This window comes from Piliocolobus tephrosceles, chromosome 1 (assembly GCF_002776525.5).
Source record: "Piliocolobus tephrosceles isolate RC106 chromosome 1, ASM277652v3, whole genome shotgun sequence".
Lineage (NCBI taxonomy): Eukaryota > Metazoa > Chordata > Mammalia > Primates > Cercopithecidae > Piliocolobus > Piliocolobus tephrosceles.
Window position 1 is genome coordinate 29,992,974 of NC_045434.1, and position 21,871 is coordinate 30,014,844.

The 21,871-nt window shown below is 39.9% G+C and overlaps 2 pseudogenes across 1 annotated transcript; both read right to left on the minus strand.

Moving 5' to 3' along the window:
- Nucleotides 1-229: 229 nt before the first annotated feature.
- Nucleotides 230-10,720, minus strand: LOC111539258 (annotated as a pseudogene).
- A 2,154-nt stretch (nucleotides 10,721-12,874) lies between these two features.
- On the minus strand, nucleotides 12,875-14,509 carry LOC111539347 (annotated as a pseudogene). Its single transcript, XR_002730643.1, has one exon. The product of XR_002730643.1 is annotated as a T-complex protein 1 subunit alpha pseudogene (transcript).
- Nucleotides 14,510-21,871: the final 7,362 nt, after the last annotated feature.

Sequence of the window (21,871 nt, forward strand, 5' to 3'; positions counted from 1 at the left end):
TCTTGACAATTTATGTTCCTCTGCCGTGGCTCCAGCCGGTCCCTCAGTTCAGGGTCCCTGACTTCCCGCAACAAACAGGCTGTTAAAGAAAGTTTCAGTGCTTTCTTTTTTTAAAAAATTGCTTTATTGACTTCAGCAGCAAATTTATAAAAGGTTAACATGGCTTCATCTAGTTGAAATTATGATTCACATCAACATGATAACAATGTGTGTACAGTTCATGTTGCACTCATACTATATGCCTTCTTAGTTGTGGTCCAGAAGAATGGCTGTTGCTCTTTCCTTCTTCATCCAGAGTCTTTTTAGTAGCTTTTAATTCCTTCTTCTACTTCTCTACCTTGTTTCTCCAACTCAGTTTGGTATTTTCAAACTTTAGTTATTTGGTTGCCTTTTGCCTCCATCCTTTCCACTAATGCCTCCAATTCACATACTAAATTGTCTTTCAGTTCAACAGTTGGCAACTCCTGGGTAAGTTTTGCAAGCTGCTGATGATTACAGCTCCTGTGTCCAAATTCATCTGTAAACTCTGTGAGACTTCTGACAACTCCTCATTAATGCTGTCAGAGGAGGGAGGTATTACTGACAACTTCTTACTTTTAACACTCATGAAGATACTTACTTTGCCAAGGGAACACTAATGACCAATCATTGCACAAAGCTTTACTGTGTTTCTTCATTAGACGCAATGCAAGACAAGCTGAACACTGGCTGCCACAGCATAGCTAAGACTTGTGGACTTTCCAGCTACAAACGGCACATCACCCAAGCATAATCTATAATGCACTGGTTCACCAAAATAGTTCCTAGAACTTAGTTTTTCTTGTGGTTTTGACTTTTATAAAAATTCTTCTTGCACTGGGAAAATGTGGATTTGCCTTATCTTCAATGATAGGGCTATTTGTTTCTAGACCAGTCGTAACTTAGCTGCCTTAGTTTGTATGTGTTTCCTTTCCTGTTCTTCTTCAGAGAGTTTTGCTTCCAACTCTTACATTTTTCTTTCTGCAAGGGCCTGCACTGTGGAAAGTTTGTTATACTCCCATTCAAAAAGATCCAATTTTTCAAGTTGGCTGCAAACATGTCTTTGATTGTGTTGCCATTCTCTTTCTAGGGAAACCTGTTACTCTAAGACAGATGTCTTCTCCATTTCTGCATGCTTTATCATATTTCACATGTATTCCAATTGCTTTTCTAAAAGATTACATTTATTTTCTGCAGTTATCAACTGAGATATCAATTCTTGATTGTGCTTTAATTCTTCATTCTTTGAATTCTCACTTTCCTGTATATCTTCATCCAGTACTTTCTTGGATTCAATTGTTTCTCTAGACAAGGTTTTCACACTTTCTTCTTCTGGAATCCTTTCAAGTTCCAAGCATCAAATCTTACTTTGAAGATTCTTAAGAGCAGAAAATATATCTCTGCTGTTGCTTTTTAGATAGACAAGTATAGTCTTATTTGGGGAGTGTCATAGACGACTATTAAGGAAAGGCTTATCAGATGGATATACTACATATGGAGATGAAGAATGCTGAACTGTACTTCCTTGAGGCCTTGATGATTCAGCTAAGATGTTCAAGAACTGAGAACCAGAAGCAGCAGAGACCAACGCCACCCACAGAGCCTCCACAGGTCCAAGACAGTCTGAGTTCTCCTACTCTCCTTCACAACTTGGGAGCTGCCCACCAGGGATGATCCTAAGCTGAACCCCTGATGGAAAAGGGGAAAGGTGCTAGTGCTGGGCTTAGAAAACCCTGCCACACACTGGTGCCACTTTCTTAGTCTGTTGGGGACAACCACATAACTCAATCTGGCCTTAATCATAAATTTTGTGACCATGTGAAAGCCAACCATTTTTTGAAGGATAATTTGGTAATAAATAACAGACATTTTTAAACCCAAAGCCTTTGATACAGAAATTTAATTCCTAGGAATCTGAGATCCAGAAACACTCATAAATGTGTACAAAGATATTTTTATGGATTTCGGTTTAGCATTGTTTATAATAAGAAAAGAATAAAAATATCCTAAATGTCTATCTATAGGGGATTAATTTAATTATACTAGATCTATATTTTGCATTTTTTAAGAAGAATAGGTACATATATATATATGTACTGATGTGGAAAGGAGTTCATAACATATTGTTCAAAGAAAAAGAAAAAAGTAAGTATTTTATCATCTTGTTTTTGTTATAAGTTAATTTTTTAACTGTAAATGGACATACTTGTACATATATGTAGGGGTGTATATATATATATATATATACACATTTATATATCACAGATATAAATTTGTATATGCATAGAAAAAGTGTGAAGAAAAAAACTCACACCAAATAATAAGCAATGGTTTCCTCTGGGAAACTGGATGGTATTTTTGCTATGTTACTTCTGTATTATAATTTTTAAATAATTTGAACTACCTTTGTAATTTTAAAAATCAACAAAAATACTTCTTAAGGGAGTTGAAACTATGTTGCATGTATTTTGTTATCCAATCAGGATTGCATTACAATTAAACTAATTATATTGCTTTAAAGTGTAAGAAAACTGTGTTCGATATTCTTCAGTCTCTCCCATTCTACAACAAATATAGGCAAATGGGAACACCACATCACTATTATACCACTAACTGTTCAAGGGGATCTAAATGTCATATCAGGCAGGGCAGTAGTCAAGTTTATACAAGTTGCTATTTTAATTACACAATTTTAAGAAAAAAGAATATAAAATTGTCAATATAAAATCAGGTATAAGGCTAAATATTTAGAAAAAGAAATCACAAAAAAATAAGTTCAAGAAAGCTAACAAGCCAGGCATAACAGCTCGTGCCTCTAACCCCAGCTACTTGGGAGGCTGAGCCCAGGTATTGAGGCTGCAATGAGTTATGATGGTACTGCTACACTCCAGCCTGGGAAAAAATGTGAGACCCTGTCTCAGAAAAAACAGAAAAAAAGAATGCATCATTCTCAGGTAAGAAGTCACTTGGCAAAAAAGAAAAAAAAATACAAGAAAGCCAACAAACACAACAATGACATAATCCAGAAAAATATCAACTTTTATTGAAGTTGTTTTTTTTAGAATACATTTCTATAATACTATTTTCTTACACTTTTTGGCTAGATGCTCTTTAACAAGAATTTTGTAATATCATTTTCTACAGAGGAAACATTATTTAGTGTTTAGCACAATTTATGGAAATATGTTTATTATTGTCTGTCTCAAAAGGCTTTTTTTTGCTTCAAAATTCATTATTGCTAATGATATGTAAAATGTTTAGGATCATTGTCCTATAATGAGGGGAAATTCTATTAAATGTCTTTCATATATCAACTGCAAAATTTCAGGGCACTTCAAGTTTCTTGTAGAGTGAGTAATTTTAAATGATCATTCATTAACTGATTTGTCATCAATGTCCTCATTGTAGTAGCATTTTGTGAGTTTTAGATTATTTTTTGTTTGTATGTCATGTCAAATCAGCAAGAAATTTATTTTCCAGTTATGTTTGAATAATTAATTCCTCTTAATTAATTTAATCATCAAACAAGCTAAGAGTTGATCATTACTTCTGATGAAATTTACCTCTTTCTGTTAAAGACATAACTGGGTTTTAGGTAAAATAAATGTTTGGGGGTATGATCTGTATGATGTTTCATATGGAACCACCAAACTTTGTCAGGACAAGATTCATCAAATACACTAAGATCTTTCATAGCATATTGGTATGCATGATATGCAAGTTTACACATATATAGAGTCCTTATTTGTAATACTGCTTAAGATTTACGTCTTTTACAGGCAATAACAAATGCTAGCAAAGATGTGGAGAAAAGAGAACGTTTGTACACTGTTGGTGGGAATGTAAATTAGTAAAAACATTATGGAAAACAGTTCCTCAAAAAACTAAAAATAGAGCTACCATATGCTCCAGCAATCCAAGTCCTAGTATATACCCAAAAGAAAGAAAATCAGTATATTGAAGAGATATCCACACCCTCATGTTTATTACAGCATTGTTCATGATAGCCAAGATTTGGAAGCCACCTAGTGTCTATCAACAGATGAATGGATAAAGAAAATGTGGTATTAATACATATCCACAATGGAGCACTATTTGGCCATAAAAAGAATGAAATCCTGTCTTTTGCAACAAGATAGATGGAAGTGAAATAAGCCAGGCACAGAAAGACAAACATTGCATGTTCTCACTTATCTATGGGAGCAAAAAGTTAAAATAATTGAATTCATGGAGATAGAGAGTGGAAGGATGGTTATCAGAGACTGGGGAGGGAAGTCCAGGGGCGGGGCTGAAGGAGAAAATCGCCATTCTCTTATGTCAGGAATTTATTCTTTAGGCAGCATATATAGTTATACTGCATCGTATACTTTTCAAAGAAAATTGTATCAAATCAAATTTATGCAAATTATTGTGTTTATAGGACACATATATTCTTTAATTTTTGAGTTTCAATTTTTGTGGGTACATATTAAGTGTATATATTTATGGGTTGCATGAGATATTTTGATACAGACATACAGTGCATAATAATCACATCAGGGTAAATAGGGTATCCATTATCTCAAGCATTTATCCTTTGTGTTTCAAACAATCCAATTATACTCCTAAAAATGCTCACTTCCAACCCTACCAACAGAAAGGACTTTTGACAGAGGAGAATTTGTAGTGTTAAGAGTCAGGGGTTTTATGGGGTAAAAATAACTTCTTTTTGCAAATTTTGCGATAACATAAGATCATGTGAACCCACTGCCAGTGTCCCTCTAAGAAGCTCATGCCATGAAGGACCCTGAAGTTCAAGCTTCTTTAACTTCATGGAAAACCTGCCTCTGAACATAAGACCCTGCTTAGGAGGACACTCAGGGAAAAAGATCATCAGAACTGTCTAACAATTCCCCAGTGGAACAAAACCCTAATGTGGCCTATGAGGTCCTGCCTCCTTCACCTACACCTGTCTCTACAGCATCTCAGATTGAGAGGTGAAGCCAGCTGGACTTGCTGGGTCGAGTGGGGACTTGGGGAACTTCTCTGTCTTACAAGAGTATTGTAAAATGCACCAATCAGCACTCTGTAGCTAGGACTGTAAAATGCACCAATCAGCACTCTGTAGCTAGCAAGGGGATTGTAAAATGCACCAATCAGTGCTCTGTAAAATGCACCAATCAATGCTCTGTAAAACGCACCAATCAGCAGGATCCTAAAAGTAGACAATTGCAGGGAGGACTGAAAAAAGGCACTCTGATAGGACAAAAATGGAACATGGGAGGGGACAAATAAGGGAATAAAAGTTGGACACTCCCATTCAGCAGTGGCAACTCACTCAGGTCCCCTTCCACACCGTAGAAACTTTGTTCTTTCGCTCTTCACAATTAACTTTGCTACCACTCACTCTTTGGGTTCATGCCATCTTTAAGAGTTGTAACACTCACTGCAAAGTTCCGTGGTTCCATTCTTGAAGTCAGCGAGACCACAAACCCACCAGCAGGAACCAACTCCAGACACATCTTGGGGGTTCATCCAGAATGTCACCATGCAGTGAGTACCACTGGACCACTTTCACTTGCTATTCTGTCCCATTTTTCCTTAGAATTCGGGAGCTAAATACCAGGCACCTGTTGGCCAGTTAAAAGTGACTAGTGCAGCCACCAGACTAAAGACACGGTTTCAGGTTTTCTGGGAAAGGGCTCTCTAACAACCCCTGACTCTTCAGAGTTGGGAGTGTTCGTTTGTCTGGAAACAGCTTCCACTTTCCCTGTGCTTCTGGGCTGAGCTGAGGGTCGACAGAGAGGAAAGCCATACAGCTCCAGGGTCCTAACAACAAGTTGGTTCACCCTGCAGCCATGAGCAGAACTCTCGAAGTTACGTCACCCAAGCAAGACTAGCCCATCTATCCTATCTATCCTGACCTTTGCCTCCTGGGTCCTAATGCCTGTCAGATAAACTTCCTCCTATCTCTCTTCTCCAAGGCTAGTCATGTTTCTAAAAACCACACCCTGTCCCTGGTGCTCTTCTAGTTTATCCTATAGGAATGATTTCTAGTATAAATTTCAGGACTCTGTTCCCTTCTTTAGGCACCTGGGCTCACCAATCAGAAAGACATAATTATTGCCCAAAGCCTCACTGGGACAGGGGACTATCTTATCTGGAATTTTAGGATTCCTCCTCAGACTAGGAGGCCTAACAAAGGCTATTCCTGAAGTTAGGATATGGGGAGCCTCAGAAATTACAGACTTCAAAATTGGGAGGGATATCTTTCCCATTCATATGATGAGAAGTGAGGACAAAAGGCATCACTCTTCCCACCCTGGAGATCCCTTCCCTCCCTCAGGGTATGGCCCTCTACTCCATTTTGAGGTATATCATCTTTATAGGAAAAGTGTAAGGTCCCAATACTAACAGGAGAAAAGGCTTAGGACTCTAACAAGTTTTCAAGAATGCGTCAGTAAGGGCCACTAAATCTGACATTTCTTGGTTCTCTTTGTGGTCTAAGAGGAAAGGCAAGGGTGCAGGTTTTCAAGAATGTATCAGTAAGGGCCACTAAATCTGACTTTCCTCAGTCCTCTTTGTGGTCTAGGAGGAAAACTAGTGTTTCCGCTGCTGCTTCAGTTAGCGCAACTATTCTGAACAGCAGGGTCCAGGGACCATTACAAGTTCTTGGGTGGGGGGAAAAACAGACCAAAACAGTGAGTGGTTTTGTCTTGCACATGGGAAACACTCAAGCATCAACAGGCTCACCCTTGAAATGCATCCTAAGCAACTGGGACCAATTCGACCCACAAACCCTGAAAAAGAAGTGGCTTATTTTTTTTTCAATACAACCTGGCCCCAATATTCTCTCTCTGATGGGGAAAAATGGCCACCTGAGGGAAGTATACATTAAAATACTGTCCTGCAGCTTGACCTTTTCTGTAAGAGGGAAGGCAAATGGAGTGAAATATCTTATGTCCAAGCTTTCTTTTCATTGAAGGAAAATACACAACTATGCAAAGCTTGCAATTTACATTCCACAAGAGGACCTCTCAGCTTACCCCCATATCCTAGCCTCCCTATAGCTCCCCTTCCTGTTAATGATGAGCCTCCTCTAATCTCCCCCACCCAGAAGCAAACAAGCAAAGAAATCTCCAGGGGACCACAAAAAACCCCAGGCTATCAGTTATGTCCCCTTCAAGCTATAGGAGGAGGGGAATTCAGCCCAACCTGGGTACATATCCCCTTCTCCCTCTCTGATTTAAAGCAGATCAAGGCAGACCTGGGGAAGTTTTCAGATGATCCTGATAGGTATACAGATGTCCTACAGGGTCTAGGGCGAACCTTCTACCTCACTTGGAGAATTGTCATTACTATTCTTAGATTAAATCCTGGCCTTTAATGAAAAGAATGCAGCTTTAGCAGCAGCCTGAGAGTTTGGAGATAGCCGGTATCTTAGTCAAGTAAATGATAGAATGACAGCTGAAGAAAGGGACAAATTCCCTACCAGTAAGCAAGCCATCCCCAGTATGGATCCCCACTGGGATCATGGGGACTGGAGTCGTAAACATCTGCTGACTTGTGTTCTAGGAGAACAAAGGAGAATTAGGAAAAAGCCCGTTATTATTCAATGATGTCCACCATAAAACTCAGGGAAAGGAAGAAAATCCTTCTGCCTTCCTCGAGTGGCTACAGGAGGCCTTAAGAAAATATACTCCCCTGCCACCCAACTCCCTTGAGGGTCAATTGATCCTAAAAGTTTATCACCCAATCAGCCACAGATATCAGGAGAAAGCTCCAAAAGTGAGCCCTGATCCCTGAACAAATCTGGAGACATTATTAAACCTGGCAACCTCGGTGTTCTGTAATAGGGTCTAAGAGGAACAGGCCCAAAAGGAAAAGTGAGATGAGAGAAAGGCCGCAGCCTTAGTCATGGCCCTCAGACAAGCAAACCTTGGTGGTTCAGAGAGGACAGAAAATGGAGCAGGCTAATCACCTGGTAGGGCCTGTTATCAGTGTGGTTTACAAGAACACTTTAAAAAAGATTGTCCAGTGAGAAACAAGATGCTTCCTCGTCTATGTCTGCTGTGCTGAGGCAATCACTGGAAGACGCACTGCCCCAGAGTGCAAAGGTTCTCTGGGCCAGAAGCCCACAACCATATGATCGAACGACAGGACTGAGGATGCCTGGGGCAAGCACCAGTTCATGTCATCACCCTCACTGAGCCCCAGGTATGTTTAACCGTTGAGGGCCAGGAAATCGACTTCCTCCTAGACACTGGCACGGCCTTCTCCTGTCACAGACGACTGTCCTTAAGGTCTGCTACTATGCAAGGAATCCTGGGAAAGCCTGTAACCACGTATTTCTCCCACCTTCTCAGTTGTAATTGGGAGACTTTGCTCTTTTCACATGTCTTTCTTGTTACACCTGAAAGTCCCACACCCTTATTAGGGAGGGATATATTAGCCAAAGCTGGAGCTATTATCTACATGAATATGGGGGAAAAGTTACCCATTCGTAGTCCCCTGCTTGAGGAGGAAATCAACCCTGAAGTCTGGGCATTGGAAGGACAATTTTGAAGGGCAAAAAATGCCCATCCAGTCCAAATCAGGCTAAAAGACTCCATCAGTGTAATTACACCCTACAACTTCAAGCCCCAACTGATCATAGTAACTTCTGAGTCACCCCAACAGCTCCATTCAGATGGCTTATCTGCTTCTCAGGGCCTCCAAAAATCATCACCTCCTCCCTGCTTAACAAACAGTCCAGGTTTTGTAATGGCAAACATACTCCATACATGACCATTCACCCCTGGACACCCCCTGCAGCAGCATCCCCACCACTACTGAATGCCTCCTCATGCCCTCTCTCAATCACTCTCTCAAATGGTTCCTAGTAGATACAAAACGATTTTTTCTCCAATGGGAAAATAGAACACAGGGAGCCACTCAGTTTTCTCCCAACACTCCTTTCCAGTCGCTCACTGGAGCTACCTTGGCAAGTACACTAGGAGTATGGGAAAATGAAAACAACAAACTCACACACCTTTTTAACATACACAACCAGTTCTGTCTACCCAGCCAAGGTATATTCTTCTTATGTAGAACTTCAACTTATATCTGCCTCCCCATTAACTGGACAGGCACCTGCACCTTAGTTTTTCTAAGTCCTAACATTAACGTTGCCCAAGGAGATCAGGCCCTATCAGTACCCCTCAAAGCTCAAGTCCATCAGCGCAGAGCCATACAACGAATACCCCTACTTATAGGGTTAGGAATGGCTACTGCTACAGGAACTGGAATAGCCAGTTTATCTACTTCATTATCCCGCTACCACACACTCTCAAAGGATTTCTCAGACAATTTGCAAGAAATAATGAAATCTATCCTTACTTAACAATCCCAAAGAGACTCTTTGGCAGCAGTGACTCCAAAACTGCTGAGGCCTAGACCTCCTCATTGCTGAGAAAGGAGGACTCTGCACCTTCTTAGTGAAAGAGTATTGTTTCTACTCTAACCAATCAGGGATAGTACAAGATGCCACCCAGCATTTGCAGGAAAAGGCTTCTGAAATCAGACAACGCTTTTCAAACTCTTATACCAACCTCTGGAGTCAGGCAACATGGCTTCTCACCTTTCTAGGTCCTATGACATCCACCTTGCTATTACTCACCTTCAGGCCCTGTATTTTTAACCTCCTTGTCAAATGTGTTTCCTCTAGGATCAAGGCCATCAAGCTACAGATGGTCTTACAAATGGAACTCCAAATGAGCTCAACTCACAATTTCTACCGAGGACCCCTGGACCGACCCACTGGCCCTTTCACTGACCTAAAGAGTTCCCCTCTGGTGGACACTACAATTGCAGGGCCCCTTCTTCACCCCCATCCAACAGGAAGTAGCTAGAGCAGTCACCGCCCAATTCCCAGCAGCAGTTGGGATGTCCTGTTTAGAGGGGGGATTGAGAGGTGAAGCCAGCTGGGCTTCTGGGTCAGGTGGGGACTTGGAGAACTTTTCTGTCTAGCTAAAGGATTGTAAACACACCAATCAGCACTCTGTGTCTAGCTAAAAGTTTGTAAACGCACCAATCAGCACTCTGTAAAATGGACCAATCAGCAGGACGTGGGTGGGGCCAAATAAGGGAATAAAAACTGGTCACCCAAGTCAGCAGTGGCAACCTGCTCACTGCAAAGGTCTGCGGCTTCACTCTTGAAGTCAAGCTAGACCACGAACCCACCGGAAGAAAGAAACTCCAGACACATCTGAAGGAACAAACTCTGGACACACCATCTTTAAGAACTGTAACACTCGCCATGAAGGTCTGCGGCTTCATTCTGGAAGTCAGTGAGACCAAGAACCCACTGGATGGAATCAATTCCAGACACATTAGGAGAAATACCTAATGTAGATGACAGGTTGATTGGTGCAGCAAGCCACCATGGCAAGTGTATACCTATGTAACAAACCTGCACGTTCTGCACCTGTATCCCAGAACTTAAAGTATAATTTTAAGAAAATACCATGAGAAAGAAAAGTCTTCCCCAGATGATTCCAGTGTGCAGCTAGAACTAGGACCTTTAACCTACAGTGTTCCTCTTCAAATACCTGACTGATTCCTGTTCTTTTTCACATCCCACAGTGATCAGCATTTCCTAAGGTGGACCTTTCCCTGCCTGCCTGGACTATGTCATATCTACCATATCACTTACCCTCAGAGCCACCATGCACCACCCCTTCATGATTGTAATAGCTAGCATTTATCAAGGCCTTAATATGTGCAGGGCACCATTCTAAGAGATTTACTGTTTTCACGCACAAAAAAAAAAAAAAAAGTGTCTCAAAACTAAGAAGTGAGTATCTAAAATTCTGCATCTTTGCAGAACAAAATCAATGGCAATTACCTTTTTAAAAAACAAATTTGAGGTCTGGTACTCTGCTTGGGATCTCTTTTTGACACAGTTTCATGCCTTCATCTTAGTTATCCCCAAAATAGGTTGGGGGATGAAATCTTGTCATTCCAATTATTAGGTGCAGGAGGTCAGGAGTGGCGGGAACTAATTAGCTGTTAGTGAGTAGAACCCAAGGATGTAACTAAACATCTTACAATGTTGCTAAACACCCTACAGTCCCTGCCACAAACGAAGAATTCTTTGCCCAAAATAGCAATCAAGTGCTGAGGTTGAAAAACTCTATCTACTTAAATAAAAGTACATGTGTTCAGTGCAGAGAAATAGGACTTTACATCAGTAATGTTTATTGAGTAGAGGTAGTAGACCAACCAAATTTTGTGAATAGCTTCTTCAGTGAGGTATCATTTAAACCCGGATCCATTAACATTTTTAAAATTTTACTTTATCATATTTAAACAAAAAGGAGAGCAAAAAGGAAAAAGCTAATTTTTCTGTCTGTGGTTTGTATAGCTTGGGCTTCATTCATTCACAGTATTGAAGATTACCTCATTTCCTTTTCAGATTCTGGAAAGAGACACTGTGGTTTTGGGAATAACCATCTGAACATTAAACCAGTTATTCGCAGCAAGAATAGAACAATGATCTGAATAAGAAAATCTCGAATTCCCACAGAGAATTAGGCAATTTAATCATACTGTAGATTTTTTTTTTTTTTTTTTTTTTTTTTTTTTTCCAGTTCAACGGTGTTAAAACAGATTCTTAAAAGAGGCAACTTATGGAGAAAACCAGAGGCTGGGACCACAGGGGCAGAGTACTCAAGTCCTCGTTCAATCATTTCCCAGCTATGTCATCATGAGCATGTTATTTACCCCTTCAGAATTGTTTCCAATTGTATAACATGAGGATCAAAATGCCAACCACTCAGGACTAATTTGAGGATTTCATGAGGTGATATTAATAAATCAACTGGCACACAGTAGAAAAATAGCAAGTGACAACTTATGTTGTTATCCTCATCATCATCATGACCATCATCAACTTCTTTACCCCCCATTTTCTGGTAGGCGTGGGGATACTAGCCACTTCATGTAAGTCAAAGCGAGAAGAAAATGAGTTGATGCATTTGACACTGCTTACACATAACTGGCTTTCAGTACATTCATTCATTGAATAAATATTGCATGCTAAAGAGTGTGAGGAACTGCTCCATCAGTGTAAAGATCAGCAAATATCCCTACCCTGGTGATACTTACATTTTAGAAGAAGGAGATAGAAAATAAATGATAAACACAATAAATAAAGTAGCATATTAGAAGATGATAAGCACTATGGAAAAAAATAAAAAATACAGTAGAGTAAATGAGATCAGGAGAAGCAGGTCAAGGTTAGCCCCACTAAAAATAAACATGTGTGTGTTAGGGGGAGAACAAAGGTTGTTAAAGGTATTCCCAAGAGCAGTAAACAGTATTGCTCTCACCTTCTTTAGAGTTACTATAGTAGCGCTACAGCAAAAAAACATATTTATTTTATAAAAAGCACCGGATTCTAGGAACCATCCTTGCCCTCACCCACCACATGATTCCCTTCATGACCCTGATCCCCTCTTCCAGCAGCAGAGCATACACAGTGGTCTTCCCTCGAAGGTACACAAACCAGTGGTGTTCCCTGACAATCTACTAAGGAGTCTGGAAGTGCTCTGGCAAATTTAGAGAAAAAAGTGATGGAACAAATTTTTAATACACAACTGACAGAAATTTTGCCATATTCTTTTTTTCAAATGTTCCAACAAGGTGCATATACACTATAAGGGCTGCACATGTCATGTCACTGCTACTGACAATCAATCAACTGAGACCCATTTTTTTCTCATGAATATGTTCTTATATTTATGTGCTACTACTTACCAATGTTAAATATAATTTTTTTTACAGCTTGTTGTACTTTAGTGTGTAATACTTAACTCAAGGTACAAGATAATTGCATTTAACATTGTTATAAATAAAAGAGACATCAGATCAATCATTAAGGGCTCCAGAGTGAACAGCATCTTCACAACTTCCAGGTTTATCATCTTTACTTTCTGGATGTAATTTAATGAGATCATCAATTCAAAGAATGGTAATTGCAGCTTCTGTTACAAATTTCAAACTCTTAACTTTAACTATGGTTGATTCAAACACCCCTGCTTGTTTGTTGTCTCGAGGTTTACCATTGCTCAAATCAAGACCAATCCATTTAGATTTTTACGTTCTGGGTTAACCTGAGCCTCATTATGAAAAACTCTTAATTTTGCAACCAGATCTGTGGAGTCCTGGGCAGCATTAACTGCTAGTGTATTGGGAATAACAAGAAGTGATCTTGCAAACTCTGCAATAGCAAGCTGTTCCTGAGACCCCATGCTGGTTGCATAGTTTTCAAGGTATATGGAAAGGATTGCTTCTACAGCACCTCCACCAGGAACCACGGATTTTGACTCCAAAACTCTCTTCACTACACAAAGTGTGTCATGTAAAGAGCACTCCATCTCATCACACATGAAATCATTTGCCCCACGTAAGATAATCGATGCAGATGTATGAGCCTTGGTGTTTTTGATTAAGATCAGCTCATCATCACAAATTCTCTCCTGTACCACTTCTTCTGCCTGTCCTAACATTGCAGCTTCAAAAGTTTCTTCACCTTCTAAATTGGCCAGGGTTGACAGAATAGTTGCTCCAGAAGCTTTCGTAATGCGTTTAAGGTCCCTTTTTAAAACTCTTCTAACTGCCATAGCACCAGCCTCCACAAAATACTTCAGACACATATCATCAATTCCACCAATGGTTAGAATAAAATTGGCACCAGTCGCCAGGATCTTCTGAATTCTTTCCTTGGTGATATCTGATTCTCTCTGTCTAATTTGGTCCAGTTTTTCGGAGTCTGTAATGACTACCTGTACACCAAGCTTTGTTTTTGTTTTTTGCAGGCTGAAGTCAAGGCAGGCAATTTTTGCATTTAGATTCTCTTGGGCATGCCCTGGGATCCCACCACACAGTTAAGTGCATAGCCACTGATGAGCATACTCTCCGTTTGACTTCTCCCATGGGTTTTCAAAATATTAACAGAATTGACTGGACAGCGTGGCTGGCCTCTTGTGTCTGTGCATTTAATAGCAAGTACAGCATCTACTACCATGTTAGCAAAGAAATCACCATTTATTCCAATGATTTTGGAAGACATGGATGTCTTGGCAGCATTAATCAGGCAATCTCTTCCCAGTTCGTCTCTGTTAACAATTAGGTTTTCATTGATATAACGCACTGCTTCCTTGCAAGCAAGTTGATAGCCACTAATAACTGATGTGGGATGAATTTTCTGTCTGACTAATTCATCTGCATTTTTTAGGAGTTTTGCGGCAATAACAACCACTGATGTAGTTCCATCTCCAACTTCTTTGTCTTGCAGATCAGCCAGCTCACAAAGAACTTTAGCTGCAGGATGTTCAACTTCCAGTAACTTCAGGATGGTTGCACCATCGTTAGTAATGGTTACATCACCAATATCATTCACAAGCATTTAATCCAAGCCAACTGGACCAAGAGAACTTTTTACAATATTGGCAATGGAAGCTGCAACCATAATAGGAGTCTAAATGGGGCGGACACTGTGGCTCACATCTGTAATCCCAACACTGAGATGCCGAGGCAGGAGGATAGCTTGATGCCAGGAGTTCGAGACCCCTTTGGGCAACACAGCCAAACCCATTTCATTCCGGTAGCGGATCGCTTCCCCAGTGCTGCGGTCACCGTACATGGACAAAGCCCCTCCATCTTCGCGGCAATGATACACGTCGAATTCTGCTCACACCACGAGCAACCAGTATCGCGGCCCCTAGCCGACCACAGCAGTGGCTGTGACGGCCTGGAGCGTACCGAGCGATGCCCCAGGAGCTGCTGGGTAACACCGCCCTACCGGCTTCCCAGCTGCCCCGGCCCGAAATATAAATTTTTATTATTTCTATTCTGCTGCCTTATATCCCAATTCACAAAAATGGGTATATAGTTCAAATCTGGTTTTAGTGTAGTCATAGTGCTGAAATCACCATTATAAATTATATACTCAAAATAACTGGAAGCATAAATAGCAAACAGGACTCTAGTACTAATTTTTTAAGTAAATCTGCATTTGCTGATATAAGTGACTCTGTGGGTAAAATGATTTTTCCCACGCAGCCAACAGTGGAAAGTATAAACAAGAAGTAGGACAATGAATCCTTTATCCAAACAATGAATTTTATTGGGTTCTTGATGCATTTATCTCTGGCCCTAATGATATCAATTATTATGAAATTTTACCAACTAGTGGCAGGAGGTCATCAAAACTTTTCCAACAATCTCCAAACACCAGTGAATTGTTTTCATAACAAGGGCAAATAATGCCTTCCAGGAAGAAAGCATTACTTTAACCCTAAAGACAGAGAAAAGAAAAAACTATAAGAAATACTATTCAAAGTTGCAACCCTCTTAGCAAAAAATAGGTGCAGGTCACACTATAGCTAAAAAGGTTAATAACAGCCACAACATTAGTGATGATGTTATACGCGGAGAAAAAGCAGAGCGAGTCATTGACACAATTTCTGTAATGTTAGGGGCACCCAGCAGCAATTATTATTATTACCTGAACAAGCTAGTAGAGATTTTGTGTTACGCCTGTAATCCCAGCACTTTGGGAGGCCGAGGCAGGTGGATCACTTGAGCACAGGAGTTCGAGACCAGCCTGGCCAACATGGCGAAACCCCGTCTCTACTAAAAAATACAAAAACTAGCCAGGCGTGGTGGCACATGCTTGTAATCCCAGTTTCTTGGTTAGTTGAGGTACGAGAATTGCTCGAACCTGAGAGATGGAGGTTGCAGTGAGCCATGATGATCATGCTGCTGCACTGCAGCCTGGACAACAGAGCAAGACTCTGTCTCAGAAAAAAAAAGAATTTATCATCAGAAGGGTAGCAAAACTTAAAGATTTGGAAAATTCTCACCTGGTCATGTAAAGAATGAAAAGGTGTATTAGGAAGAGAACACTAGGGTATGGCCAGGTCACCGTTTGATAAGGATATTAGCATAGATGGACAGAAGTCAAATGTTATTCATCAAGACAAGGCAAGAAGGACCCCAGGGGTATTTCAGAGATCTTCAAGGCTGCCACTTGCATCACAGGCCCAGAGTGTCCATAGGCCTCGAGGACCTTTACAGCAGAACAGTGGCAAATGAGGGGCTTGTGGGACCTTGGGGCTCATGCCCAGGGTTACCTCAAGTCTCTGTTCCCCACATTCTGGTGCAGTGCTCTTCAACTGCCCTAGCTGTGGCTCAAGTGGGCCCAGAGGTGGCTTAGACCACTGCTCTAGAAGGCACAAGTGGTAAACATTGGCAGTGTCTGTGCATGTCAACTCTAAAAGTGCACAGAGTGTAAGAGCTATAGAGGCACAGCTACCTCCACCTAGATTTCAAAGGATGCCTCAGAAAGCCTCAAGGCCCAGATAGAGAACAGCTACCACAGAAATCCCACAACCAAGGCAATGCCCAATAGAGTTGTGGGGTCAGAGCCACTGCAGAGAGCCCTCATTAAGGCAATGCCTAGAAGAGCCATGGGAGTGGGGCCACAGCAGAGAGTCCCCACTAGGTCAATGTCCAGAGAGCCATGGGGTTGGGACCACTACAGAGAGCCCCTAGTGGGGTAACGCATAGTGGGATCAGGGCTGCCCCTGAGACCTGTAGAGCCATCAGCATGCAACATCAGCCTGAGAGAGCTGCAGGCATCTGACTCCAACTCCAAGAGCAGCTATGTGGGCTGCACCCTGTGAAGTCATGGGGATGGACCTGCCTGAAGCCTTGGGAGCTCAATCCCCACCCCAGTGTGTCCAGAAGGCAGGATATGGAGTCAATTATTGTTCTCAAGCCTCAAGATTTAATGTTGTTTGTCTTATGGGATTTTGAACTTTTTGGGGGCCTATTACTCCTCCCTTCTTTCCTATTTCTTCCTTTGGGAATGGAAATGTCTGTCTGTCTTGTATTTTGGAGACACCTAACTTGATTGAGTTCACAGGTTTACCGCTGGAAAGCAATTTGCCTCAGGATGAAATACACCTTTGATTCTCAGCCATGTTTGACATTGATGATACTTAGATGAGGCTCTGAACTTAAGACTTTTGAGTTGGCGCTGGAATGAGTTAAGACATGTGGGCTATCAGGATGGAATGAAGGTATTTTGTATGTGAGAAGGACATGAATTTTGGAGAACCAGCAATGAAATGCTGTGATTTGTATGTTTGTGTTCCCTTCAAAATTCATGTTGAAACTGAATCCCCAATGCAACAGTATTAAGAGAACATTTAGGAGGTGATTAGGCAATGAAGGCTCTCCCATCTTGGATGGGACTAATAATAAAAGGGCTGGAGGGAATGGCCAATCTTTTCCCCATATGAGGACACAGCATTCAAGGTACCATCTTGGAAGGACAGCAGCCCTCACCAGACCCTGAACTTGCCAGCACCTTGATCTTCAACTTCCCAGCCTCCAGAACCGTAAGAAATAAATTTCTATTATTTATAAGCTACCCAGTCATAGGTATTTTGTTATAGAAGCAAAGATGCATTAAGGCAGGGGGAACATGCTAATGTTTTTGAAAGACAGGTTAAGAGATTCTTTCCTGAAATTGATAGTCAGTTGAGATCATTGCTGTGTTTTCAAGTGCCTCAGTCAGCTGTATGTTCAGAGTCCTAACTAGCCTGAAATTATCCCTCACGACTAGAATATCAGGTTTTTAGAGCTGAGGAGAAGATATTTTTAAATTTATAATTGAAATATGGTAGAAAATTGTTCATTAACCATTAACTTTATTCACATATCAAGAAAAGAAACCTATTTCATATTACTGAGCATATTTTAAAGCCATAAAACACCTATTCTCATACTAAAAAATGATTTTCAGAATTGAATGAAAGTGAAGGATGGATTAGAAAACCATTCAGAGTCCAGTTTTTGAGAGTGATGTGCTTTAGAATTGGACATTCTGAGATTCTAATGGTTGCATGATACTTGACAATTTACTGAACTTCTCTAAGTCTGTTTTCTCTTTTGTAAAGTGAAGAAAATAATAACACCTTTCACATTGGCTCAAAAAAAGATTAAACAAGAGAAAACATGTAGAATTCTTGACACGTTGCCTGGCATGTAGTAAGCACTCAATAAATGCTATATATAATAAATAACTATATATTAGTTTCCCTTTCGAAAGCTGGAGATAGTATTACTGACATCAAAACTGTGGTACACCTGTTCTGTACCAATCTCCAATTGCTTTTCTTTTTGCCTTCCAGAAAGCCTGGAAGAGAGCACCTTTTATGCATGTTATGTATGTTTGTGTCTATGTACTTTGCATGTATTTTTGACACAGTGGCCCATGTACAAGGTATAGAATTCAAACAGATGTTATACAGTAGCATTTCTGAAAGTATAGTCCAGGGCCCTTACAGGGTTCTCAAGACCCTTTCCATGGGTCCACAAGATGAAAGTATGTCCATAATAAGACTAAGATGCTATTTGCCTTTTTCACTCTAATTCTCTCAAAATTGCACAATAATGTTCTTCAGAGGCACCATGATGTGTGATATCACAAAGGACTGGGTGCAGCAGCAAACATGAGGATCCAGCTGTCTCTCCTAATCCAGACATTAAAGAGATTTATAAAAATATCCAACAATACCACTCTTTTCACTAGTATTTGTTTTACAAAATATAGTTATTTTTCATGTAAAATGTTATGTTAACAAATAATGGGTTTATTATTGCTATTTTTAATGAATCTGTAAATACATATTTTTCAGATTTCTGTGTTAATTTCTAATACACTATTGATAGGAATTTTACTCACATAAACAAAAATTCTTGGGGCTCTGTAGTGACTCTTAAGAGTTAAAGGAGCCCTGAAACTAAAAAGTTTCAGAACTACTGACATATAATGAGAAATAAGCCTGTCTCCCATTCTTAACCGTCCCCTAGGCATACAGTTTCCCTCTTTAGAGGCAACCATTGTTACCAGTTTCCTGTATGTTACATGCATATAAGTATGTGCATTACATATTTTTTCTTTTTACAAATGGTAGTGTATTATGTACACTAACTGAGAATTTTAAAATAGGAAAAACTAAAGTTATCATCATTTAATTACACTTGCCAACTCTTCCTTTTGCTATACACTCTTAAAAACAGACTGCCTATTTTCCCTTCCAGATATTACTGAGGTGCTCGGGACACCCACATTTCTTTAGATATCTATCAGCCAATGACAGGGTAAGAGAAATCAATATCATGTCTATGACTACCAGAAAATTTCATTTTCACTTTTCTTAACATCACTTTATCTTTGAGCTAATAAAATAGTTCTAAATATATTCAATACCTAAATAATTCTCTCCTCTTTCAGAGTCTGAAATCCATTCTCATTATCTCTTTTTCCTTTTTTTCTTTCTTGTTACTCCTCTGAGTTACCCCACAAATGAGATCTCCCATTTTTGCCATCTATATACAAGAGTTGCAGCGAAGGGCCTCCACATACACATATACAAAAACATACAAGCAGCCTGACTTTATAATATAGCATGGATCAGGACAGAAATGTGTAAAAGTCACCTTAGAGAATGAAGATCTAGTCCAATATAACCCAAAAAGATGTATTCATTTATCCAAAGAAAGAATCTCTTTTTAATTATGTCTGGTGCACTATTCTTTATTCATAAGCTTTCTAACTTACTGATTTTAACTTTCTAAGTTGCCAATTCTCTTTTTAGCTTCATCTAATCTGCTATATAACTCTTCCTTTGAGTTTCTAGTGTCAATGACTACTATATTGTTCTAGAAGTTCTATTTGATTCTTTTTTCAAATCTACCTAGCTTTTCTGTTTGTCGAGCTTCGTTTCTCTTTTTTTTACTCCTTCATTGATATATTTATTCATGTTGAACATAGTTATTTTAAAGACTTGAATAATCCCAATATCTGAAATTCCTAGCAGTTAATTCTGTGGATGTTTTGTAGGGCCTGGGTTAAGGGTAACTCCTTCCAGAGAGATTCTGCATTTGCTACTACCAGATATCCAAAGATTTACATGTATGGTAATTTCTTCATTTGGATGTTATTAGAGCATGTGGACAATACAAATATGAACCTCAAAACCGTGTGAGAGTACTAGTATTCATTCATTAAGAAACACTTGTCTTCAGGTCAGTGTCCAGCCAAAAGTAGTCATTTTCTAGTTCTCCCTGTTCACTACTGTTGCTGCCTTTGTAGATCTCTATGCATTGGCATTTCAATTTCATTTCCACTGAACCTAAGGCCTTGTGAAGCCATTAAACCCCAAGCATTTGAGACCTACAACCTTTTCAAGTTTTCATTTTACCCTCAAGTTTTGGCCCTGGGATTTTTCCTTTCTTTCTTATAAATTTGACTATGCATTGAAAAGGATACTTGTTGTACTTTGTCTGGCACTTCTGAGTGTTTTGCACTGGAAGAGGTGGTAATGGATAATCTAGTCCACCACATTGCATGAAATGGAAGTACTCATTATTCTTTGTTGTTCAAGTGTAGGTCACCTAAGACAAAACCAAATTTATCCTCCAAATTATTTTCTCTTCTCAAACCTAAATCACTATATTTCTTCAACTTCGTAAGCAAGTGGAAAGACAGAATATATTATCAATTGTATTATTAGCAACTTAATTTCAACATTCTTCTTCTTCTTTTTTTTTCTTTTTTTTTAAGATAGAGTTTCGCTCTTGTTGCCCAGGCTGGAGTGCAATGGCGCAATCTCCGCTCACTGCAATGTCTGCCTCCCGGGTTCAAGCGATTCTCCTGCCTCAGCCTCCTGAGTAGCTGGGATTACAGGTGCCTGCCACCACTCCAGGCTAATGTTTGTATTTTTAGTAGAGACAGGGTTTCACCATGTTGGCCAGGCTGGTCTCAAAATCCTGACCTCACGTGATCCTCCTGCCTCAGCCTCCCAAATTGGGATTACAGGTGTGAGCCACTGCGCCCAGTCTTCAACATTCTTCTTTTATGAAAAGCTATAAATTATGAAACTGGTCATGTTTTCCTCTTGCTTAATAAAGTGTGCATCACTACAGCAGACATGTTAAAAATCCTTATTCAACATTTCTATTCTCAGCCTTCAGACAATCATGCTATCAGCGTATTCTTGCTCTGGTCCTTCCCCTATGCAGCACCCCACTTTATGGTCCACTCCTTCTCCCTCTCCATGTCCCTATGCATCCCTATCTCTAGCTTCAAATCTCTCTCTTTCTGTCTCTCTCTTTCTCTCTCTCTCTCTCGTGCACACTAGATTAGCTCTCTCTCTGATTATTTCCAAATGAATGTATATAAATTCATCATATGTATGGCTTTCCCATTAGCATAGTCTATCTTCCTTAGAAAGCAAAAAAAAAAAAAACAAAACAAAAACAAAAAAAGATTTTCCAATATTGACTCAGCCCTATATTCTCAAGACTAGCTACCATCACCCTTAAGTTCTTAGACTGACACAGAATCCACTGTGACCCTGTTTATACTTGGTCTTGAGCTAGTAAATCATCTTCCTCTCCACCCACTCCCTGAGAAAGTCAGTTTTATCTCCCTCTTCCTACATTTCTGATTCCTCCTCAATCTAAATTAGTCTAGCCTTGCCACTCTGCCAGCTGGACAGTCTAAACTAACCTCTAAATGGAGGTGAGGATAACTAGCAATTACCATGAAATATATGTGGCAATCAGTGGCCTGACACTCAGAGATCTCTAACTCTGACTTATAGACCATGGAGCCTTCAAGGACAAAACTGAGAGATTTTAGGGTGATTTTTATTACAAAAATAAAAAGCAGGACCTTGTAAACAAATACTTTAGATAAGCCAGAATGCTCAATCATAGTGACCTTTAAATTCCATAAGTTTACCCAAATGGT